This window comes from Typopeltis vanoorti, chromosome 6, assembly GCF_054136105.1.
Source record: "Typopeltis vanoorti isolate ZY-2024b chromosome 6, IOZ_Tvanoo_1.0, whole genome shotgun sequence".
Classification (NCBI taxonomy): Eukaryota; Metazoa; Arthropoda; class Arachnida; order Uropygi; family Thelyphonidae; genus Typopeltis; species Typopeltis vanoorti.
The window spans coordinates 91,967,491-91,994,075 of record NC_143554.1 but is presented as its reverse complement, the minus strand read 5'-3'; the positions used below and the strand labels follow the sequence as shown (position 1 = coordinate 91,994,075).

General features: G+C 37.6%; 1 protein-coding gene across 1 annotated transcript in view; it reads right to left on the bottom strand.

The window, feature by feature from the left end:
• LOC150105705 (uncharacterized) overlaps window positions 1-26,585 on the bottom strand; it is a 72,784-nt gene that overhangs the window by 26,424 nt on the left and 19,775 nt on the right. The gene's annotated exons all lie outside the window — the stretch shown is intronic.

The window sequence follows — 26,585 nt, the reverse complement described above, 5'->3', positions numbered from 1 at the left end:
TTTTATTACTAATGCTTTCATCCATTATTTTTTTGTTTACTGACAATCACACCATTCTCTGTCTTCCAATGTTCCATTCTATCACTAAACTTCTCACATACTGTAACACTCTCATTCTTTTCATTCATCCTTACAGTCCACAGTTCTTTCACATATTCTATCACACACAAAAACTATTTCTGTGCCATATCTATTGAGAAAAGTCCAATACAAAACTCACTCTTCAAGCTAAAATATTGTGCTTTGCTAACTTATGCTGATCTATGACAAGGGGAATGAAATTATAGCGATAGAGTTAATTATTGTAATTAAAATGAAAAGCCAAAAGGCTAGTTTTCTGGCAATTTAATAGTTATTAAATGGATAAAAATCCTATTTTATTTTATAGCCAGTAAGTGAAACTCAAGATCGAGAACTACGATCTAAGAGTTTCAATGCCGAAAAGCTATCGGCGAAGGCAATTCGAAGCAAAGGTGGAGCAAGCTCCCTCACTATTCTTGATATTCTCTCATAATGTAAAACACAGCTCCTAGGAGATATATTATTGTTTTACATTATGAGGAGAGGCCACTACCCAGACCGGTTTCAACCCTTTTTGAGGTCTCATCAGTGAGTAGGTAGACCTAGGAAAATATCAAAGCTTAGTGAAAAGAACTTACATACCTTCACTATACGAATGCCATAAAGGTGTGCTTGTATTTTGTAATTAAAATGAAAAGCCAAAAGGCTAGTTTTCTGGCAATTTAATAGTTATTAAATGGATAAAAATCCTATTTTATTTTATAGCCAGTAAGTGAAACTCAAGATCGAGAACTACGATCTAAGAGTTTCAATGCCGAAAAGCTATCGGCGAAGGCAATTCGAAGCAAAGGTGGAGCAAGCTCCCTCACTATTCTTGATATTCTCTCATAATGTAAAACACAGCTCCTAGGAGATATATTATTGTTTTACATTATGAGGAGAGGCCACTACCCAGACCGGTTTCAACCCTTTTTGAGGTCTCATCAGTGAGTAGGTAGACCTAGGAAAATATCAAAGCTTAGTGAAAAGAACTTACATACCTTCACTATACGAATGCCATAAAGGTGTGCTTGTATTTTGTAATTAAAATGAAAAGCCAAAAGGCTAGTTTTCTGGCAATTTAATAGTTATTAAATGGATAAAAATCCTATTTTATTTTATAGCCAGTAAGTGAAACTCAAGATCGAGAACTACGATCTAAGAGTTTCAATGCCGAAAAGCTATCGGAGAAGGCAATTCGAAGCAAAGGTGGAGCAAGCTCCCTCACTATTCTTGATATTCTCTCATAATGTAAAACACAGCTCCTAGGAGATATATTATTGTTTTACATTATGAGGAGAGGCCACTACCCAGACCGGTTTCAACCCTTTTTAAGGTCTCATCAGTGAGTAGGTAGACCTAGGAAAATATCAAAGCTTAGTGAAAAGAACTTACATACCTTCACTATACGAATGCCATAAAGGTGTGCTTGTATTTTGTAATTAAAATGAAAAGCCAAAAGGCTAGTTTTCTGGCAATTTAATAGTTATTAAATGGATAAAAATCCTATTTTATTTTATAGCCAGTAAGTGAAACTCAAGATCGAGAACTACGATCTAAGAGTTTCAATGCCGAAAAGCTATCGGCGAAGGCAATTCGAAGCAAAGGTGGAGCAAGCTCCCTCACTATTCTTGATATTCTCTCATAATGTAAAACACAGCTCCTAGGAGATGTATTATTGTTTTACATTATGAGGAGAGGCCACTACCCAGACCGGTTTCAACCCTTTTTTGAGGTCTCATCAGTGAGTAGGTAGACCTAGGAAAATATCAAAGCTTAGTGAAAAGAACTTACATACCTTCACTATACGAATGCCATAAAGGTGTGCTTGTATTTTGTAATTAAAATGAAAAGCCAAAAGGCTAGTTTTCTGGCAATTTAATAGTTATTAAATGGATAAAAATCCTATTTTTATCCATTTAATACTGATGAGACCTCAAAAAGGGTTGAAACCGGTCTGGGTAGTGGCCTCTCCTCATAATGTAAAACAATAATACATCTCCTAGGAGCTGTGTTTTACATTATGAGAGAATATCAAGAATAGTGAGGGAACTTGCTCCACCTTTGCTTCGAATTGCCTTCGCCGATAGCTTTTTGGCATTGAAACTATTAGATCGTAGTTCTCGATCTTGAGTTTCACTTACTGGCTAAAAAATAAAATAGGATTTTTATCCATTTAATAACTATTAAATTGCCAGAAAACTAGCCTTTTGGCTTTTCATTTTAATTACAAAATACAAGCACACCTTTATGGCATTCGTATAGTGAAGGTATGTAAGTTCTTTTCACTAAGCTTTCATATTTTCCTAGGTCTACCTACTCACTGATGAGACCTCAAAAAGGGTTGAAACCGGTCTGGGTAGTGGCCTCTCCTCATAATGTAAAACAATAATACATCTCCTAGGAGCTGTGTTTTACATTATGAGAGAATATCAAGAATAGTGAGGGAGCTTGCTCCACCTTTGCTTCGAATTGCCTTCGCCGATAGCTTTTCGGCATTGAAACTCTTAGATCGTAGTTCTCGATCTTGAGTTTCACTTACTGGCTAAAAAATAAAATAGGATTTTTATCCATTTAATAGAGTTAATTATTATTATTATTATTATTATTTGACACCTCCAGGGAGTCCAAAGACTCATCGAGGGAGAGGGTGCCAACAGCATCAAACAATTGGTCCCCTTCCAATTACTAACCGTGCTCAAACTTACTTAACTGAGCCATTAGTAGCAGAGGCTCTACCAATTGACCAACCTTTGCCGGCAATTAACACACAAATTGTTGGAATAAGACATTGTTGAATGAGGATGACATTCTGACATGAACAGAGATGGAGGAGTGCCAATGATAATGGCAGAGGAATTGTGCCCATCTAGGGTGGAGTTGCAAGAAAAAAATAATGGCAGTGGTTTTAAAGCGGTATGGCATGATGTGGAGGAGTACAGGATGAAATATTTAGTAGGATGTTGCTATAGACCTGGTAATGTGGAAGATAGTGAAAAGGAAATTGGTCTGGCTAATAAGAAAAGAGTGATCATTATGGATGATTCCAATTATAGTAATACAGACTGGAATGAAGAGACAGTGTCTGGAACCAAAGCGATTAATTTCTTGAGTTTTCAAGGACAAATATCTTAAGCAGTACATAACAGAGGCTACATGGGTATCAAAGATCTTGGAATTGATTATCTCATCAGAAGATATTACTGTAAATGAAGTGTCATATCTTTCTCCAGACAGTGAAAGTGAGCATGGAGTGATCACTTAGGTAGCGGTGGTGGCCAGCCATATTAGGACTTTTGTGAGAAAGGGTTAAAATGGAACTATAAGGCAGGTGTTATGATAAACGCAGGAGACAGCTTGCAGCAATATCATGAAATGAGGAAATGAACAAGAAGGAAATCATTGCTGCTTAGTCACTACTTAGGAAGTATCTAGCAGAGGTAATGACAATGTATTCTAAAGGTCAGGATATTAAATAAGATAGGTGTAAAATGGATGACTTAAGAAGTGAAGCATACAATCTCAAAGAAAAAGGCATTGTGGAGGCAGCACAAGATAAGTGGCAATAATCAGTTACATGAATAGTACAAAGGGCAAGCAAGAAAGGTGACTCACTTGGTAATGGTAGCAAAAGTAAGGTATAAGCAGCAGTTAGAAAATGCGGCTAAAAGAAATCCTAGTTTTTTTTTTTTTTTTTTTTATATGTGGCCAGTAGAAGGAAGAATGATTATGGAAGGAAGGACGATGATGTTGGTCAGTGATAATGGGAGAATGATAACCACTAAGGAGAATATAGTAGAATTGGTTAATGAGCAGTTCATTACAACATTCCATCCTTTTGATTGTAACATAATGCAGAATTGAGAGCAGTGGGAATGGGGAAGGAACCACTGATAGTGAATGAGCAGAAGGTATGAAGAATTGAGGGAATGTTCCCAGGAGTTAACAACAGCTTTAACTTACCTTTTTAATAAGTCTTAGATTGGCCCAAGTTCCAAAGGAGTGGAAAGAGGACTAAATTGTTCTGCTTCAGAAAAGAGAGGGTTTTTTTTTTTGTTGTTTTTTTGTTTTAGAAAATCCCTAGTATTTCTTAATAGGGTCTATAATTGAAAAAAATATGGTATGGGATTTCTACATAATAATGTTACAAGGTATGTAGAGAGCAGCTACAGATGCTCCACCTTTGATGTAGAGTGATCTGGGCAAAGTTCAAAATGATGAAATTGGACACTGATTATGCCTACTTTTTTTTCCCAGAAGGTTCTAAGGAAGAAGTGAAAGAATTTTTCAAGTTATTAGAGACAAAAACTCAGGGAGCCATTTACAACATTTATCTTCAAAAAGAAAGAGAAAACTGGTCCTTGTGAGAAATCCAAAACAGCTCAGAAAGAAATTAATATCAGATATACAGAAATGTTTTTGAATTATTTGGAGAAAGGAACAAAGCAAATAATAACAGCAAGTGCCTATTGCATTTCTGTTCTGGACATGGACTACCATCACTAGTACAAAGAATGTGAACAAACTGACATGGAGAAAAGATACAAGAAATAAACAGGCTTAAAGACCATGCCAATGTTGATAGACAAGTTAGTACCGTTGAAAGCTTTGAAAATATGAGTTATTATTATGATTCAGGCCTCCATCGAGTTAAAAGACTCATCATGGGAAGTCCTTCCTAGAAAACACAAAGTCTATCATACCACTCCTTGAACTTATTGACTGGTCATGCTCTCACCACTCTATCAGGCAATGCATTCCACGGTTCAACCACCCTCCATGAAAAGAAACTACTCCTCATCCTTTTGCTCACAGCTTCCTTTTATAACTTCCAGGGATGGCCCCTTGTCATTGCTCATTCACCCTGTTCCACTAAGTGAAAGAACTCCCAAGTGTCAACCCTGCAACTACCTCTCAACAGTCTAAATGTCTCAATCATATCACCTCTCCTCCTTTATCTACCAAACTCTGAAGTCCACATTCCCTCAGCTGATCCTCATAACTAACATTGTACAGTCCTGAAACCATTTTTGTTATCCGCTTAAGTACCCTATCCTCAGTTAATTTATCCCCTTCAAATCCTGGGGGCTAAATCTCAGAACAATAGTCCAAGTGTAGTCTGATCAGGGCTTTATACAATGCAATGACAACTCTTATCTCTGCAGGTCAGCATCCTTCTCAGTATTGCAGCAACTCCTCTGGGTTACCTTCACCACCTTTGCAGTATGTTCCCTGAATTTCAGGTTTCTGTCAATCATCACCGCCAGATCTCTTGTCTCCCCCTACTTCCTCCAGTACAATTACTCCAGAGTATGCGGTCTCCCATCAAAGTATTGCAAACTTCAAGACTACATTTTACTGCATTAAACTGATATCCCCTATTCAGTTGCCCATGTGTCCAGTTTATTCAAATCCTCTTGCAAGGCTGCCACATCTGCACTATTACTAATAACCATTCATAACTTCACATCATCTCCAAAGAACTGAATATCCCCCTGCAATCCACTGACAGTGTCATTGATATAAAGGTTAAACAATACAAGTCCCAGTACTAAGCCCTGTGTAACTTTCTGCCTCCTTGATATTTCCCCACCATACACAACTCTCTGATACCTATCAGATAGGTATCAATATCCTAATAAAAAAAATAGCAGAATATGCCTTTCCCTCATCAACTGCTCTTGTCACATTATTATAAAAGGCAATCATTATTATTATTTATTATTATTATTGTTCCAGGAAACTCCAAGGAGTCAACAGACTCATCGAGGGAGGCCCTAACATCATGTCAAGAACAACTATTCAACATTCACACAGTATCTATCATACCTTGCCTTGAACTCATTCACGGTCGTAGCACCCACTATTACATCATATTACTAAAGCACAAGCGCTCTCTTAACAAATCCATGTTGACTCTCACAGATAACATTACCCTCATCTGTTCAATGCTGTATATGGTCCCCTCAGTTGTAAAGAGGTTTTCCAACCTCTTTATAACTACTGATGAAACACAAACTAGTCTATAATTTGACACTTCCAGTATGCTATCACCCTTATTCAATGGCACTATCTTATCTTCCTTCCACTCCTTGGGTAACTTTCCCATGGCCAGACTTGCATTGAAAATGCCAGGTGAATGGAGCTGTCAGTTCATTAACACATTCTCTAAAAACCCGTGGTGAAATTCATCCAGTCCCACTGCTTTATTGCCATCCAGAGGATTCAGTTTTTTAAACACACTCTCTTCTTGCACATCTAAACCTCAAACCAGCCCTATCTTTTTAGTATTAAAACCTACTTCTCCGAGATGAAATATTACAATAAAGTGTTCACTAAACAACTCCACTATGTCCTCTGCATCAGTCACTCTTTCCCATTTTTATCCCACAGTGGTATTCTTCTACAATCATTTCTCCTCCTACTGGCCACATAGCTAAAAAATTCCCTAGGATTTTCTTTGGATCTTAGGGCTGATCTATTCTCATATTCCAGTTTTGCCTTCCTTACCATACTAGTCACTTTTCTGGCCAGAGTCTTATATTCTTCATGCATCTGCTCTCCACTCCCTCTCCTATAAACTATTTTTTAACTGCAGTTACTGTTTAATATTGTTTATCATCCACTTGACACCAAATTGTGTCCTCTTCTTCACTCATGGAATACAGCTTACTACTGCTGCTAACAAATATTACTTCATAATTTCCCAAGCACTAATGATATCTCTCTTCCAATTCCTTCCAACATGGAACTGCCCCAAGTTGATATCTAAGGCTATTATAAATCACCTGCCTTATAATTCCATGTATATTCCCTTCTCCTTGGTACTCCTGCAAAAGATGTCTATTCATCTTCCAAGTTAATACTACATGGGCACTCTCTCCAACTGGGAAGAGAGATGCCATCTCAGTTTTAATCAGCACTTATGATACTATGACAAATCCAAAACTCTTGAACCTTATGTTCCTTCTTCTACATGTTGCCTAAGACATTTGTCCCTCAAGAATTCTAGAAATTCCATTCCCTTATTACTACATGCAGTTTCCTCTTCCCAATATATACTACCGTAGTTAAAATCTCCCATAACAATTAATCTTCTTTCTCTTGGCAAGCTCAACTGCCTAAACATCTGCTCCTTATCCTCTGTGTTCCTTGGTTGTAGCAACACCCCCACTAAATATCCTGTTTTGCCCACCTTTGCCTCACACCACATGCTTTCAAAACCATTAATGTCATTGCCCTTCAAATCCTCTACTCTGAGTGGACATAACTCATCATTTATCATAAGCAGTACTCCCCCCCCCCTCCCCACCACCACCACCACCACTGCATTTTCCCTTCCTATATTGTGGAAAAATGTTGTACTCTGTTACTTCTATTCCTTTTATTATATCATCTTCCATCAGCCACATCTCATAGATCCCAATAATCTTTGGACAGATTGATGCTATCAGTGCCACCAATTCATCTCCTTTATTCCAGATACTCCTGGCATTAGTATAAAGCAGTGTTTCTCAAACTTCAGATATCTGCGTACCCCTTCTTAAATTTTCATTATTACTAAGTGCCCCCTATTTAATTAATTTAAAAAAAAAATAAATGCATTAATTAATTAAAAAATAAATTCATTAATTAATTAAAACAAATAAATTCATTAATTAATTAAAATAAATAAATTCATTAATTAATTAAAATAAATAAATTCATTAATTAATTAAAATAAATAAATTCATTAATTAAAATTAATAAATTCATTTAAAATATTAAGTAAAATTAAATATCTATTTTATTTGAATTTATATGTTCATGTAAACAAAAAATATGATTTATTTTTAAATTTTGGTTCACTAGAGATGTCAGATGACACACTCTTATGAATTTCATTTGATCGAGATGCAGTATCAATGTTTTTTTGTTGCTTACAACTACTTGTATTTGCTATATTGCTCTCTTTTGGGGGTTTTATAAATCCAATCTTTAAGCAATGATCCATACTTACGAATTTGAAAGCTTAAAAAAATACTGTATTTACTCGAATATGACTAACTTTTTTCCCAAAATGAAAGCTAAAAAATCGTGTTGTGAGATACGTGTGGGAATTTTCAGAAACTAAACTTTTTAGAAAAAAACTGAAAATGGTGCGACTTACTAAGAAGCTCCTACTTGCTATCACTACTTTTGGCATCGAGAACAGTTTCTTTGTGTGCATCATCAAAGTCATCTACCCAAATAGCGTCATCTTCTTTCCCATTACTGTAATTTTTGCTTGAAATAATTTACAAGACTTGAGATACGTAGAGCAGTGAAGAACTGCATATGATTGGTGCAGTATTAACAAAAGATCACACGAACCAAAGACAAATTAGCATTTCAACAGTTGAGTTGAAATGCTAATTCCCTTCAACCGAATTCCATAATATCTGAAGCACATTCACTACATATTTCTTAATTTTAACACGTTAACAACAGGGGTGGTGTCAAGCAAAACCATATGTTCCACTGGCAACATATGGTTTTGCTTGGTCTATACAGAAGTTTCTGTTGGAGAGGGGATGCGATTCATTAGTTAGTGCTGTTTTATCCCAGTTGTCTCTAATTGCACTGTTTGTTGGAAAATATAATGACTCCTTTAATTATGCATATCCGAAAATTGCCATGTACCCCCTAACGACCTTTCGCGTACCCCGGGGGTACATGTACCACACTTTGAGAAACACTGGTATAAAGAATAAAAATGTCACTGTTTCTATACCTATCATTAACCCCCTCCAGACTCCACTGGACTCACTGTTACATGATGTATTGCCTTTCTCTGAAGCACCTATTCCCACAAGAGGCCACCTCTGCTACCATCCACCCTGATAGTTCTAGTGTCTCTGCATTGACGCCAACTTTTCCAAAGAAGAGGATGCCTACATCAAGATGTAGGATCTCAAGATGCCTTCATCCTTTCTCATCCAAATACAAGCAGTCTCTTACATACAGTTCCTTTCTGTCCTCAAATATCCTTCAAGCATCCACATATTCCAAGCTTCTCTTCTGACACATTCTGGCTATCACGATATTCCTTATTAATGCTCTTCTACTCATCTCATCATTATCATACCTGGGTAACACACACACACAATCTTCTCTCTCTCTGAGTTTTCTTCTGTACAACCTCAAGCATGAATCTCAGATCTCTTGCCACCTGATTCACGCTGCCCTTCAAGTCATTCATGCCCACCATCGCAATCATTTCATCCACCCTTTCACCCAGTTTAATTGCCATAGCTACACTTTCTATCTTTCCTCCAGGCAAACACGCCTCGGGCATCCTATCTTGCACACCACAGACTCCCATACAAAAAGATCATCTAACCTTGCCTTCAACCTATTCACAGTTTCTGCACTCACCATAGTTTCAGGCAATGCATTCCTCTCACCCACCACTCTCCATTCAAAGAACTGTTTCTCATCTACCCTTTCTCACACCCTCTTATACAGCTTCCAGGGAAAGACTCTTGTTCTGTCCATCTCTCCCTCTACTCTAATAAAAATCTCCTTTGCATTCAATCATATCCCATCTCCTTCTTCTATTCATAACACGCTACAAGTTGCATTTCCTCAATCTCTCCTCATATCTGGCATTCCATACCCCTGACAATGACTTTGTAAACCTTCTCTGGACCCTTTCTAAAACATACTCATCACCCTGAAAACATCATCATAATAATAATGCTAAATACAGATATGGATCATATTGGACTATTCTGGTCTCATTTTCAATTTAATATCCTCTATTCTCTTTTGAGGTCTACACTGTCTTTTTTCCAATTTGGTTTATATGTTATTAATTGTTTAGGATATCACGTGTTGCCTATTGATTTTATTTTTAGTTCTTTTACAATATTTTTGTACCTTTTTTGGTCTAATAATGTGTATTTTGCAATAATAGAACAGATAAAGTATTTATCTGTTCTATTATTTTATTATTATCTATTTTACTTCTAATTGGAATTTGTCTGCAAAATGCCATTGCTTTAGTTTTATCCATGCAAAATCTGCACAAAGTAGTCCATATATGCAGCCTGATCAAGGTTTTATACATGGGACTCACAACATTGTGAGTTGTGATGTTCTTACAATTTTAGCAACGTGATCCCTGAACTTCAAGTCACTGTCCACCATCACTCCTAGATATCTTGTCTCTTCCATCTTCTTCAAAATAATAATTCCATTAATTGTATATTCTGCAGCTCAACCTCCCTATCAAATTTCAAGACCTTGCACTTTGCAACATTAAACTGATAGCTCCACTCATTTGCCTATTCACAGAGTCTATTGAGCTTTTCCCTCCTTAGAAGGCCAAAACATCTGCTCTACTCCTCATAGTTCTTCCCAACTTTGCATTATCAGTCAACTACATAACAGTTTTTGCTTTTCAGAAGTTTGTTATGATAGTTGTTATAGTGAAAGTTGACTATCATTGTTGCTCCCCTCCCTCTCCAATTCATAAAAAACTTTGTGATGATCATTAATATTCCACCTTCTTCTTTATATCCTTTGTCTTTTCAGAAAATGTTATATCTATCACATTCCATTCCCATATCTCACTAACTAATAATTTGAGGACCAACTGATTCAGTTAAAGCAAGATGCTCATTTTATTCCTACTCCTGTCATTTTTACACAAGAGTAACTTTTCATGGTCCCTGCTCCATCTCACAATTTTATTCTCTGAGTGTAATTATCTCATTCCTATTATCTCAAGACCTGACTTTGTTGCTCCTATTGAAATTATCGTTGTTATGGTTTCATCTCTCACTCTACTATCATTCATTTCACACATTCTCAGTGCCCCATCCAATTATCATTTTTGTACCTGAATACATTCTTCTCTTGAACAATCTTTCCAGTTTTGCACTTCCAGTCTCACTCAGATGCAATACACCTTTAGTAGACAGTTCCCTCTTACCCTGACATCCACAAATTCAAAAATTCTATTACTAAATATCCTAATCATCATATCATTCAAAATTATCTTCTCCTTACTTCCCCACTATTATACCTTGGCAGTGCACTCACAAATAACACATTCAAATTAATGAAGGAATGCTACCCTTACATTCCTTCATTAATAATTTATTCCAGATAACTCTGTACTTCTCCACAGGCCTCATTTACACATCCTGATAATCTTCTTAACATCTGCTCTCTCACATCTTTCACAATGAATATTTCCCATATAACTTGGTACTTCCTGTTTCACTCGTATCCCATAGTACCCTACTTTCCAACTTCTTACTAATGTCATTCATCTTTGACTTCTTGTCTTGCATAATCACCTTCAGCATTTCACTTCCAACAGCCAGTCTCTTTTTGAACCACAGCATCTCACTCTGTACCTGCTTTAATTCAACCCTAAAATCTGTTAATTGTCACTAATTTTCCTAATTGCTTTTAATATCTTCCACTGATTGCCAGTAAATCCGTCCATGTGTGATGAAAGCTAAGTATAATTTTGAGTGAAAATTGGAATATTGGTTTAAATCTTAACGTAATATTATTTATTTTTGGTAGCTTGTTGTGTCTGTGTGATTTTGGTGTGAATTCCGTTTTATTTAACTTAGTATTTTAACGATATGTTTCACAGAATAGCACATGGCGGCAATGCGACGTAAGATAATGGCATCCAAAAATACAACGCCTTTGTTCAAAAACTGTAATGTGAGGGAGTTTGTCCAATGCGATGTGTGCGGGATGTATGCTTTCCCGAAGGAGGCTGGAGTTTGGATGGAAAGTGATAGTGGTGGGAGAATGTGCAGAAAGTGTAAGCAAAGTGAAGAATTGAAGTATGTGTCAGGTAATGAGATAGTTGTGGTTGAAGAAAGCCAGAATATGAGTGAAAATAGTGGCTTGATAGGGAATTGCGATGCAGTACAAGATGGCAATGAGAGCGGTGATCAAAGAGAGAGAGTGAAAGCAACTATACAGAGAGAGAAAATGGTTTAAATGATGAAAAAAATTAGGAATTATTTGTAAGGGGTGAGATCGCTAGGTTGCGCGGAGTGATACAAAGTGCACAGCAGCAGTGGAGCACCTGCAAAACTCTTTCCAGAGTGCCTTGACTAACGGAGATAAACAAGTGTTTGAAAGGAAAAATAAGTGTAAGAGTGGGAGAGTTTCAGAAATGAAGGAAAGAGTGTTATATGGTGACTCGATATTAAGAGGAGTGATAGATGAGAGTTTAACTAAATCGTACTTATCAGGAGCAAAATTTAAGGATGTAAGTGAGAGTATTACAGCTCAAAAACAGAGGGTGAAAGATTTGATAGTTGTGGCAGGTATAAATGAATTGAAAGGAGATAAATTTTTTATGAGAGAGGACGTGAAAGTATTGTTAAAAGTAGCGAAAGAAAAGAGTGACAGAGTTAGGATGGTCTGTTCCCGCGGTATGACAGACCAGAGTTTAGAAGGAGGGGCCATAATAGCAAATGACTTTATGCACAGGCTATGCAGATGGTGTGGTGTGGAATTCGTGGACGTCGTCCATCAAACTCATTCCACAGGAATGAGTTTGATGGGCAAAAGGATTTATACAAGATGGATGGCCTGCATTCGAATGGATTTGGTGTGCAGAACTGGAAAAAGTGTTGCTGAATGAAGTGAAAATCAATGTGCAGAACCAAGGAAATTAGAACTACCAAGGAGGGGGAGAAGTGGATATGCAGACATCAGTGAGACAGTTGAGTGTAAGAATGTATATAATGTACCCGAGCCAGTACTAAGGACATGAAATTGGAATGGGATAGTTAGAATAACACATCAAGATAGGGGTGGGACAAAAGGGACCTCTGCATTTCATGTATACTAATGCCAGGAGTATTACGAACAAGAAGGAAGAATTTTTGGCCTTGATTGGCTCTTCCTGGACACAGGTTATTGGCATTAGTGAAACATGGCTGACAGAAGATGATATAGTTAGTGGGATAGAATGTGTAGGTTATAGTGTTTAGGAGGGACAGAGAGAATAAAATGGGGGGGGGGGTGTTATTGATGATAGCCGATGAACTGTAGCCAAGGAATATTGAAGTTGTATTGCAGGATAGTGAAAGGAGCACATTCGAATCTATTTGGTGTGAGATTGAGACTGGGAGAACAAAATATACAGTTGGGTGCTGCTATAGACCAGGTGATGGAATAGATGGTGGAGATAGTATGCATAAACAAATTGATGAAATGAGTGGAAGGAGGGTAATTATTATGGGGGATTTCAACTATCTGAGACAGCATGTAATTGAAAATACTAGGGGGTTTGAGAGTGCTTGACCTGGTAATAGCATCTGAGAATTTGACTGTAATGAATATGACCATGTTGCCACCTATTGGTGAGAGTGATCATAAGGTCTTGACCTGAGAGGTGGCTAAAGGTGTGGAATTTTCGATTAAGACAGGGTATATGTGGAATTACCGTGTTGGCAAGTATGACAAGCTTAGGAGATTGCTTGGATCAGTGCCATGGCATGTAAAACTGCAAGGGCTGGATGTCGATAGCGCACGGTCAAGGAGCATTTACAGGAGGTTATGGCTGATTGTATACCTAGGGTCCGTATAGTAAAACAAGTAGGGGTTAAATGGATGAATAACACCATTAAGCTTGAGCTGCAAAAAAAGAAACAACTATGGAGGAAATTTAAAGAGAAAGGTGACCTGCAGGCACATGAACGGTATAAAGCGCAGGCCAGATGGATAATGAGTGTGGTAAAAAAAGCAAAAGCGGATTATGAAAGCAAACTAGCTATGCAAGATAAAGAGAATCCCAAACAGTTCTTTCAATATGCTGCAAGCAAAAAAAAAAAAAAAACTGTGCATGGCAGAATGATTTTAAGGAATGCCGAGGGTAAGGAGGTCACTGAATCAGTTGATATAGTGGAATTACTGAGCAAGCACTTTGCAAGAGTATATCATCCAGGTGGTGACATTGAAAAAATGAAGGAACCATTAGTTTATACGGGAATAGTGATGAATGAAGTGGAGGTGAATAGTCTATTACAGAACCTTAATGTGAATACATCTGTGGGACTGGATGGTATACCAGCACGGGTCTTACATGAAGCGGCTAAAGAATTATCAGTGCCCTTGACTATGTTGTTTAATCTGAGTCTCGGGTCTGGTTTAGTCCTGAAGGTGTGGAAAGAGGGGGAAAATAGTTCCACTGCATAAAGGAGGAGCCAAGACTACTGTTGCAAATTACCGACTGATCAGCATATCAGTAGTCATTGTCAAGGTCTTGGAGAAAGTAGTCAAGGGAAAAATACAGGAATGGATTGATGAAAATGAGATACTGTATGGGGGGACAGCATGGCTTTGTGAAGTGTAGATCATGCCTCAGTAACTTGCTCAAGTTTTATAACACAGTGTCGGCTGAACTGGATAAGGGTAATGGGTTTACAGTGATACTGCTGGACCTGGCTAAGGCATTTGACAGGATACCATATGGAATTCTAATCCATAAACTGTAACATATGGGAATGGATACAGATTTGGTGAGATGGATAGGTGGGTGGTTGATGGAGAGAGATCAGAGAGTAGTTTATTCAGGAGTAGAGTCCAAAAGACAGCCTGTGACTAGTGGTGTGCTGCAGGGTTCTGTTCTTGGTCCACTGCTGTTTAATTTGTTCATTAATGATATAGGGAAGGATCTAAGAGGAACAGTTCATTTGTTCGCCGATGATGCAAAGTTGGGTAAGGCAATAGTGAATGCAGACGATGTCAAAATCTTGCAGGACGACTTGGATAGATTGGAATTCTGGGCTAAGGAGAATGGATGTCAATTTAATGTGACAAAATGTAAGGTTATGCATTTTGGGGTGAAAAGATTAGCAGCAGTATACCACATTGGTGGAACTGTACTCCAGGAGATTGATAAGGCCAGGGACTTGGGAGTGTTGGTGGATAGAGATGAAGTTTAGGTGGCACATTGCAAAAGTGGCTAAATCAGCTCATCAACTCACTTATTTGTTGAAAAATACTTTGACGAGCAGAGACAAGCAAGTTATTTTACCTCTGTATATCATCTTGATCACTCGCCTCTGGATCCTCTCCATCAAGAAGAAACCTAGGTGCCCAAATCTGTGCACAGTAGTCGAGATGAGGTCTTATCAAGGTGCCCAGATTTGGTCACCTAGGTTTCTTCTTGATGGGGAGGAGGAGGAGAGGATCCAGAGGCGAGTGACCAAGATGATAGCAGGTCTATGGAATGAACCTTATGAGAACAGGTTGAAGATTTGTGGGTTGCAGAAATTGGTTGATAGGTGGAAAAGGGGAGATATGATTGAGACATTCAAATTGCTAAAGGGTTTCTATAGGATTAATTCAGAGGATATTTTTGAGAACGGGACACTGGTGGTGGGAGAACTAGGAGACACCTATGGAAGCTGGGCAAGAGTGTGGTTAGCAATGTTGTTAGTGCTGGGTTCTTTACTTTTAGACTGGTAAATGAGTGGAATAAGCTGCCAGAGTGTCTGTTGTGGGTGCTATGACAGTGAGTCAGTTCAAGGCAAGGTATGATAGATACTGTGAGAATGTTGTATAGTTGTGTGGACATGATGTTTAGGGCCCTCGATGGGTTTAAGGACTCCCTGGAGTCACCCATAATAATAATAATAACAACAACAACAACAACATGTGACACCAGTATAAGTGCACTAGTGTTTTTCATCATCCATGCAACAGATGAAAAGCAAATAGGGAAAATATCACACTTCTTTATTCAAAAGGGTTTGGAAAGACTGGAAGGATCTCCCAAAACAATTAAGAAACTAAGTTCTGGTATCATCCTTGTGGAAACATCACATCAGCAACACTCAAAAAAATTGCTCAGTGTAACATCAATGGGTGAAATACAAATTAGAGCAGTGTTTCTCAACGTGGGGCATATGCCCCACAGGAGGAAATTTGAATATTTTTTGGGGAAAATTAGAAAATGTACATGTACATATTTATATTGTACTTTTTCAGAACTTGGCTGACTGTTATGCTGGGGGGGGACATCAAAATCTTCGAGACGTTGAGGTGGGACATGATCCAAGAAATATTGAGAAACACTGAATTAGAGTAACACTTCATAAATGCTAAATTCTACTGGAGGAGTGATATCAGAATGGGATCTCCTTGATGTTCCAGATGAGAAGATATGATCCGAGCATAAAGATCAGGGAGTGACATGTATGAAGCACATTCTGATACATAGATGATCATCTCGTTCCAACCAGAAACATCATCCTTACTTTTGATACATCTAAACCTCCAACATCTGTAAAAGTATGGTATCTCAATTTTCCTGTTATGCTGTACATCCCTAATCCACTGAGATTCTTAAAATGTCAGTAATATGGGCATGCCCAAACTGCCTGCCATGGCTCTACAACCTGAACCCGATGTGGTAGTAAAGAGCATGGTAATATATCTTGCTCTCCAAAGAAAGCTAACCAAACTCAAATCCTATGTCTATTCCACCATTTGATAATTTCTCCATATCTGATCATTATGATAATGAGTGCTTCTCTGTGCAGCACATTAGTCACACCTATAGTCTCACTCCTGAAACAACACCAAAAGATGAGAATCCACTTGTCAAGAAAATTAAAATAAAGATCTCACCTAAAGATATACCACCAGATACCCCATCACATAAAAAATGGACACTTTTGTATCTGCAAAAATAAATTCACCAAATTGACAAGTAGCAGTGTAAAGAAGGCTCCCATTTCAGATAAGTTTTTTGGAATAATTAACTATAAATAAGTATGTGTGTTTATAAGGAAGAGTTGCTATAAAAGTTGTGCACCTGCAGTGTTTTTAGTGTGTGGGCTTGTTTAAGTTTCTTAATGGAATCATTAAAATTAGAGTTTATTAGTATCTTTGTAATTACACTATATAATATCTTTGCAGAAATTTAATTTTGATTTCGGTCATTTCGTGAAATGCAAGGTATACTATATGTATCTGTTCAATTATGTAGATGTACTAGTGTTTTTCATTATCCATGCAACAGGTGAAAAGCAAATAGGAAAAATGTCACACTTCTTTATTCATAAAGGTTTGAAAAGACTGGCAGGATCTCAGTCATCCTTAATATTTGAAGAGGGTGTGTACGAAGCGCGAGCTGAATGTGGACTTGATGAGTGGTAATGTGTTGGTAACTGAAGAATGCTACAAGGAGGATGGGTGCTCGTCTGATAGAAAAGAAGGACAGTGTAAAAGAGCAGCAAAAAAATGGCAAAAAAACTTTTAAAAAGCAAACGAGCAATCTGATAAACATAACAATCAATGGCAAGAAAGATGAAAGTGATACAAATGTAGCAGAAGTTAAAAAACAGAGTGCAATTAAAAGTAAGGTGACAAGTGGTGCTGACTGCAAACAAGCGTTTATGGCTGGCAACAAAACTGAGAGTGAATGAGAGTGAAAATTTGAAAGTCAATTTGAAAGTCAAGATTTGAAAGTCAAGTTGGTTAAGATGAGGCAAGAGATGAAATGGATATGGAGTGAAGTTAAGAGAATTTGAGATATGTATGGAAGAGTGAAAATGATGAAAACAAATACATCAGTATGAAAGATTTTGCAAAAGATCCACAAGTGGCGTTGTATGGGGATTCAATTATTAGAGATGCGATCGATGAGAGGATGCACAAGGTTTGTTTTCTTGGAGGTAGAATGAATAGAGCGATTGAGGTGTTGGATTCGAGAAGTAAGCAAGCAAAAGAGTTGGTAGTGGTAATAGGGACAAATGACCTGACTGAGAACAAAGAACACATCAGATTGGATATGAAGAGGTTGCTGAAAAGAATAAAAGAATAATGTGTGATAGGAAAGGTAGTCACTTGGAGAAACTGCTGCTGGAAGATAGAGAAATGAGTGCAAAGAATGGATTGGATCAAGTAAGAAGTGATGTGAAAGAGTGGGAGAGTATGAATGAAGTGATTATGAAAGAAGAAGAGAGTAGCATGAGTATGGAGAATGAGAGAACAAGTGTGCAAAACAAACAGGGAAAGAGGAAGGCTCAGGATGGATAGGGGGAAACACAGCGTGAGAAAGATTGATGCTGCAAGAGGATGTCAATGCATGTGTAGACAAAAAAAGGTAAGGGGGGGGTGACCTGGGATGAAGGAAAAACAGTTGGATTTGAAGAAGGTTCTAAGATGAATAAGAGAAAAAGAAATGGCTCAAATTAAGCATGGAGAAGTCACATCTCATAAGTGGTATTAATGAGACCTGCTATAGATCCAGGAATGAGCTGATATGTTTGTACATAAATGCTAGAAGGGTAAGAAACAATGCAAATCAATTGCATTAACTGAGTCTGTTCACCCAAGAATTGTTGGAATAACTGAGACAGTTGGATGAGGATGACATCCTGATAGGAATAGAGATGGAAGGCTATGATGAGTTTTTAGGAAGATAGAAAGGGTAGAAAGGGAGGGGGAGGGGGAATTGCTATTGATGATAGAGAAAGTTATGTCCATACAAGGTAGAGATGCAAGAGGGAGGAAATAGTGCTAGTGGTCTTGAGGCAGTATAGTGTGAAATAAAGGTGAATAGAATGAAATACTTAGTCAGATGTTGTTAAGACCTAGTAATATGGATGGTAGCGAACATGAAATGTATAATCAAATTAGCCAAGCAAATAAGAAATAGAAAATGAGAAATAAGAGATGAGATAACAACTGAAAGTGAGGAAAATGAGGTGTTGGATTTGATCATCTCATCAGAGGATATAATTATAAATGAGGTGTCAAATCACCCTCCAGTTGGTGATAGTGACCATGAAATGATTACCTCTGTGGTTGCCAACCATGTGAGAAATTCCATGAGGAAAGGGTATATGTGGAACTGCCGGGCTGATGATTATGAGGAGCTCAGGAGACATCTTGCAGGTGTAGTATGGAATGAGGAGTTAGCTGGAAAGGATATCAACGCAGCTTGGGGGATATTCTAGAACAATCTAGTAGAAGCAATGTTTAAATGTATTCCAAGGGTGAAAAAGTAAATAAGGTAGGTGTGAAATGGATGAATAAAGAGATTAAGCATGCGATACAGAGAAAAAGGGCATTATGGAGGCAGCATAAGAGGAGTGGTAATAATCAATTCCATGAGGATTACAAAGAACAGGCAAGGAGGGTGACTTGGTTGGTAAGGGTAACAAAAGTTCAGTAAGAGCAGCAGTTAGCTAATGAAGCCAAAAATATTTCTAGAGAGTTCTTTCGATATGTAGCGAGCAAAAAAAAAAAAGAGAATGATTAAGGAAGGTCTTTCATTCTTGTAAATTATTATTATTATACCCTCCATGTAGTCAACAGACTCATTGTGGGAGGTTCATTCAACCAACAACATATTTATCATATAGAATCTTAAATTCTTTAACAATCCTTGCATTAACAACACATTCTGGTAATGCATTCTGTTCACTGACAATTCTCCAATGTAAAAAATCTACTTCTCACACTCTTCTTCACCACACTTTTACATAACTTCCAGGAATGACCTCTGGTTCTTCCCCTCTCATCTTCTACTCTTCTTATAATCCTCTCTGGATTAATCTGATAAAGTCCTCGCACTAACTTAAACATCTCTATCATATCACTACCCCTTCCTCCTATCCACCAAACTCTGCATTCCACATCTATTCAACCTCTCTCTCCATAGCCCGCATTCCAAACTCCTAATATTGTCTTAGTCACTCATCTCTGGACCTCTCTCCAGTGTCTCCATTGGAGAGGGGTCCAGAGAATATCAGTTTCCCTGGTTTTCACATTGAAAACCAGGTGACCAGATCTGAGCACATAGTCCAAGTGTGGTCTGACCTGTGCCTTATACAGTGGCACAACCACTTCCTTAGCTTTACATGTTAGAGTACTTCTTATCATAGCAGTACTACGATGTGCAACTTTTGCAACACTAGCAATATGCCCTCTAAACTTCAGTCCACTGTCAACCATCACTCCCAAATCTCTAATGTCATCCACTTCCTGCAGTACAGCACCATCAATATAGTACACAGTGACATCATGCACAGTTTGAAGAGCAATTGTTGATAAGGAGGAGAGACCGACTGTAAGTGAGCAAGAGGTATTTCGGGAATTGAGCAAACTTGATGTTAATAAGGCTTTTTAATATATTGTATTTTGAAGGAATATGCCAGGGAGTTGATGAGTATTGGAGTGGATTGAGTTCCAAAGGAGTGGAAGTATAAAAACTCGATTGCAGCTTAAATATTCTAAAGCACATTGCATCGATTTTTTACATAGGTCAAGTCCCATGAGAACTGTAAATAACCTTGTTTATTTCTATGTATATTTTGCAAAATATTATTGTAGTTAATCCTGTGGGAAGTGAATGTATTTACTGTTTTAACGTCAAAAACAAAGGCAATTCTTTCCCAGGGGAACTTTGTATATGTATATAGTTATGTGTAAGAGTGCAGGAAAAGTTGTTTACTAGTTTTGTATATAAGAGTTGCTTACTACGCTAACACCTTTACAGATAGTATCTAAGAGTGCCGCTAGGTTTAGAGAAGTTTCTGCAGCTGAAAGGAGAAGCAAAGTATCAAAGAGGACTGCTAGTTTTAGAGACAAGTTTCTGCACCCAGCAAAATATGATCAAAGAGCAGATTGCAAAGAACAAAGAGCGGGTCAAACTTAAAAGAAGATGAGAGAGAAATGCCGATTTTCTTTGGGGTTTACTACCCTTAGTGTAAGGTTCCGAGATTGCAGAACAAAAAGGGACTGAGCCAAGCATAAGGGGCTTCCCGGTTCCAGTTGCCAGAGAGAGGACTTCCAGGCCAGAGAGAGAGGGCTTCCAAAGGTTGCCAAAGAAGGAAAGGCTTCCAGGCGCAAGAGAGAGAGAGAGATCCTGGTTGAGAGTTGGCGGCAGTTTCAGTTTCTTGGAGGTGGCAGTTCGAGCTATTGAAGATGGCAGTTTCAGTTTCTTGGAGGCGGCAGTTCGAGCTATTGAAGATGGCAGTTTCAGTTTCTTGGAGGCGGCAGTTCGAGCTATTGAAGATGGCAGTTTCAGTTTCTTGGAGGCGGCAGTTCGAGCTATTGGAGACAGCAATCGTCCAGGCATTTTTGGTGAGCCAAAGCAGAGGAGAAAAGGTGATGTAAATTACCCGAGACAGCTCCGCTTGGAAGTTTTTCTTTTTCGCCGTGGGAGAACAACCCTTTGCCGGTCGCAGTCCACAGCCCACTATTTTCCCGATGAGATATTACTGAAGCCAGACATTCCTGAGGAAGCTCACGATCTGAGATGAAAGAAATGCTATAAGACTGTTGTGAAAGACTTTTGACTGAATGTGCGATGCAGAGTCTTTTGTAACTTCAAACCTTTTGTATATTCCCTCTGATAGTGGGTTGTAGATGGACTTTTAAGAGATTGTTCAATAGTAGTAAGAAGTGTCATTTAGAGAATCGATTGACATATTGGAAATTGATATAAAAATTGTAAACATAACTTAACAGAGAGTTAGCTAACCTCTTTGCAAGTAAACTAGAAATTTAATAAGTTGAATTTGTAAGCAGAGAGTAAATAAGATTGCGAGTTAAAGAAGTTAATTAGTGTTAAAGTAAATAAGTTATAATTTATGCTAAAGATTTTATAAATGCATGTATAATTTTAAATAAATGTGTTTTAATTATTTGTTAAAAGAGTGCTGCCTGATCTTTAATTTTACAACTGCACTGTTCTCAAATAAATCGGACTTGTGAGTAGGAAATAATTTAAGGCAATAAAAACGCAGTTCAGTTACTTACGAACCATGACTGTTAAAGTAAACATTGATAAAAGAAACTTCGCTCGTGAGAGAGAGGGAAATCTACCGGAAGTTTTATTTAGTCTTATGCCAATGAAATGATATACTGATGGCACAGTCTGACAAAAATAAATTTCCAGTATTCATAAGCATTCAACTAGTAAATATAAATACAAAAGGTGGATAATCATAGGACGCAGTAGAGTAAATGAGAAAGGATAAGAGAGAAAAAGCGTATTAGAGTAAATCTATAAAGAATTAGGAATAGAATAAAGATATAAAGAATAAAGAGATATTATATAGGCAAAAAATATATATATATACGATTACAATGGCACAGAAAGCAGAAGATATTACAGAAGGATGGCAAGATTGTGCTGCTTCAAAAGAGAGGTTATAGAGCTCAAGAATCAAATTATAGCCCTATCTGTGTGTCAGATGTTGTTGGAGAGGCTGATGAGAACCAGGATCAAGAAATGGGTTCGCAACAATGGTTCACTTCTTTGATGGACAGCATGGATTCACTAAAGGGAGATCATACTTTAGTAATCTACTTAATTACTTATTAAAGACAAGAGTATACACAGTAGTATACTTAGATTTTGCAAAGATTTTTGATAGATTACTGCATGATAAGTTGATAGTCAAACTAGAGCAGATGGGGTTAGATATTCGATTAGTGCATTGGATCAGTGATTGGCTATCTGATAGGTATCAGCAAGTTGTGTATTGGGAAACAATATCCCGGAAGAGGAAAGTCACTAGTGGTGTGTCTCAGGGGCTGTTTTAGGGCCATTGCTGTTTAAACTCTATGTTAACGATATTTGCAAGGATTTGGATGGGTATATTTAATTGTTTGTAGATGATGCAAAGTTGGGACAAACTATGAAGAGTAGAGTAGACCTTGTTTCCTTACAAAAAGACTTCCTAGGAAGAGCAAAATCAGGCTGCGGAGCACAGGGATCTTCAACCAGGAAGCCATTTGTTGGGAGATTGTTGGAACCAGTGTCCTCTCTACCTGTCAGATGTTGATGATACGGCAGGTGAAGAGAGTTTGTCCATGGACCAGAAAGGGTTTCTTGATTTCAGGTGAAGATCAGGTGGATTTTTGAGAGCCTGATGCAAGGGTCGGAGCAGGTTGCTCATTACTTTCTTAAATTCTTTAATCGAGGTTTGCATTCTCTGTATATTTGGTGGAGCAATGTTGGACAGGACATGCAGCCAGGGGGAGAGGAGTGCTTCAGTGTCCCACTAATTGTGTGCATGGGAGAGTTTAGCTGGGTATCTATGATGTTAGAGTGTGCACTTCTTTCCCAATATCCTGCTGCAAAAAATGTGAGGACTAGTGCAGATGACCTTAGGATTTCTGCTCCACAACCCCACGTTGTTCCAGCAAGCCTTGTAATGATATTATTTGGATCAGAACAAACCAGAGAAGATGTGACTAACTACTACACAAATGAAAACTGTCAGACCACCTGTATTGTGAGTGTACCACCATAGGCCAGATGACTCATATTGTGAATTACTGCCCAAGGTAACAATTTCATGGTAACCTCCAAGGAATGAAAGAGGCTGTGGATTGGCTTTCTGGACTAGACATTAACCTATTGCTGCATTGTATTATTTTTGCCATAAGAATAAATAAATACCAAGAAGACTCAAATAGATTCAATAAATGGGCATGGGGATACCAGTTCAATGTTGCAAAATGTAAGGATTTAAATTTTGGGAAACAAAAGATGGAATGTAGAATTTATGCTTCGTGGGGATATATTGTCATAGGTGGAGGAAATAAGAGATCTTGGGGTAATGGTGGATAAGGATCTAAAATTTAGAGGACACATTGCTAATATTGCAAGGACAACATAACGAATTCTGGGAATGATGTGGAGGACAACTTGTAGAAGAAGTAAGGAGATTCTTGTTGCATTGTATAAGGCTCTGATTAGGCCACACATAGACTACTGTGCACAGATTTGGTCACCTGGTTTTCAGAAGGATGAAGAAATGTTGGAAAGGGTACAGAGGCAGCTAACTAAAGTAGTTTCTGATCTCTGGAATGTCGAATATGAGGAAAAGTTGAGAAGATGCAATTTACAGAGTCTTGTGGATAGCGAGAAGAAAGGTGATATGATAGAGACCTACAAGTTAGTAAGAGGTTGTTATAGGATCAATGTTGAAGAGGTTTTACAGAAAATGGTGGGAAATCAGCAGAGAACATGAGGTCATCCCTGGAAGCTGTATAAGGAGGGTGTGAGAAGTAGGTATTTTGCATGCAGAATTGTGAATTATTGCCTTGCCTGATAGTGTGGTGTCTACAGAGAATTTGAGTGGATTTAAGGTATGATGAGCTGTGTGAATGAGAAAAGGACTTCCTAGATGAGTCTCTGACTCCATGGGATCTTAGGTAATAATAATATTAAATGATCCTGACACATCAGATGATGTATTAAGTATTTTTCTAGAAGAGATGGATACTAGCTATCCATACTCCCTTAAATCAACAAATAAATATAAGCCTGACAAAGGTAGAGACCTCATCATCATCATCTTGGAAACCAGACAAGTCTACAAAGCTAAAACAATAGAAAGCATTTTACAGTGGAACTGCTGTGAATTTCACCAAAATATTGTTGATATCCAGGCATACTGCAGAAGCACAAACCTTTCTGTTTCTGTCTGCAGGAAACACCTAATGAGGATCTAACCTTAAGGCAAAAGAAAGATGTTTTAAAAGATTTTAGCTGTTATGTTACAAAAGTAAATTAAATAACAGTTGTGAAAGAAACATTAAAGGAAATTTGGAAGAACTTGATAAATGAAGTTTCTCATATAGAAGGAGAAATGTTTATCACATATTAAATGTTCCAGTTGAACAGTAATGAGTTAATAGCTGTTTTGGTAAACTGATACAGCAAGTAGAATTTTAAGTGTTTGATCATTTTCCTTGGAAATCTTATTATAGGAAGAGGAAAAAAGTTGTGAATCTCAAAAGGAAAAAGAAGGAATGTTTTATGTCATTTTTCTAGAAGGCATTAAAGGAGGAATGCTAGATAGCGTTTGAAATTAAGACTTTTATTGTCTAATTTTGGACCTGTTGCATCTCTTACAATGAATAGGAAATCTACAGTTACTTTCAAGACTTTTGTAAAAGAAAAGTGGTTTTTAGGATAAGGAACTGTTTCTGCTGAAGCAATAAACAGCTTTTTTTTTTTTTTTCTCAAGATAAGCTCATATGCAGTTAAGAAACAATGTTCTTTTAGCTGGCAGGGTTGACACTGGGGAGTTGTTTCACTTGGTTGAACAGTGGGAAGGAGTGATGACAAGGGCCATCCCTGGAAGTTACGAAAGGAAGCTGTGAGCAAGAGGGTGAGGAGTGGTTTCTTTGCATGGAGGGTGGTTGAACCATGGAATGTATTGCCTGATGGAGTGGTGAGAGCGAGAACAGTCAGTTTAAGGAGTGATATGATAGACTTTGTGTTTCCTAGGAAGGACCTCCCGCGATGAGTCTTTTGACTCCTTGGAGGCCTAAATAATAATAATAATAATAATAATATATTTAGGCCTAGCTAAGAAGTGATCTTTTTAGATTTTAAGAAGCGTTTCTGTTGTGGTTAAAGTTCAGAATATTGTATATCCCTTTTGATGTATCTTAGTTAAGATTGAATTTTAAGAATAAAAGAGAATAATCATTCATCATAACATATGTATATCTAGGATCTTACATATGTGCTTTAATTTTAATATAGAAATCTGATGCTTGAAGCCTTTTTTTTTTTTTTTTTTTTTTTTTTTTTTTTTTTTTTTACAGTTGGCATGATCAATGGAAGGATTTAAAATACTAATAAATAAAAACTAAACTTTTTACATCAATCAGCACATAGTTTCCTCCCACTGCTCTATGTTGATTATTATTTCATTATTTACTGTCAACTCTTGTAATGAGGGTAACTGAAAGATGACTTCAGCAATCAATTGATCATCATGTCTCTTCGTGGGTTCATAGTAATGGGTTTAGGTTTAAGCAGGAAAAAAACACCTGTGTACATTTCTACTGAAAATGCATATTTCAGCCGGATCCTGAGTTAAGGATCAGATAAAGTTTTATTCCAGAAGTATCAGAAACCAAGTTCTTGGAACTCATCTTTGACAGAAAGCTCACATTTCTTGCACACATTGGTCGACTTAGGGAAAAATGCATGAGTGCATTGAATCTGCTTTGCATGCTCTCCTTTAGTGGAACAGGATATGGACCAGTCTTCAATGTTTCACCTTTATCATGCACTTGTAAGTTCAAAGCTGGATTACAAGTCTACAGTTCTGTAAGGCAAAGTAAATTGCAATAGTTGGCTCATATCTACCATTAGGGATTATGGATAGCTACTGGTACTTTTCATACAATATCCATTCAAAGTCTTTAAGTCAAGGTAAATGAACCTGCTCTGTCAATCAGATAGAAATGATCGTCTCTTAACTATGTCCTAAAACCTGAGCTTTTATAATAATGCTCAGGTTTGCTAATTCCTTGATAGTACATAATGAATACAGTGGTGTCTCCATCAGTATTAGCTGACTCATCGTAGGAGTGTTAGGGATTTTAAGATGCGGTAGATAAATATGTTCTCAGTTGAATGAACCTCCCACAGTGAGTCTGCTGATTCCATGGAGGGTGCAATAATAATAATAATAATAATAATTCCTTGCCAAGTATAGCATACCATCCAAACCAATAGA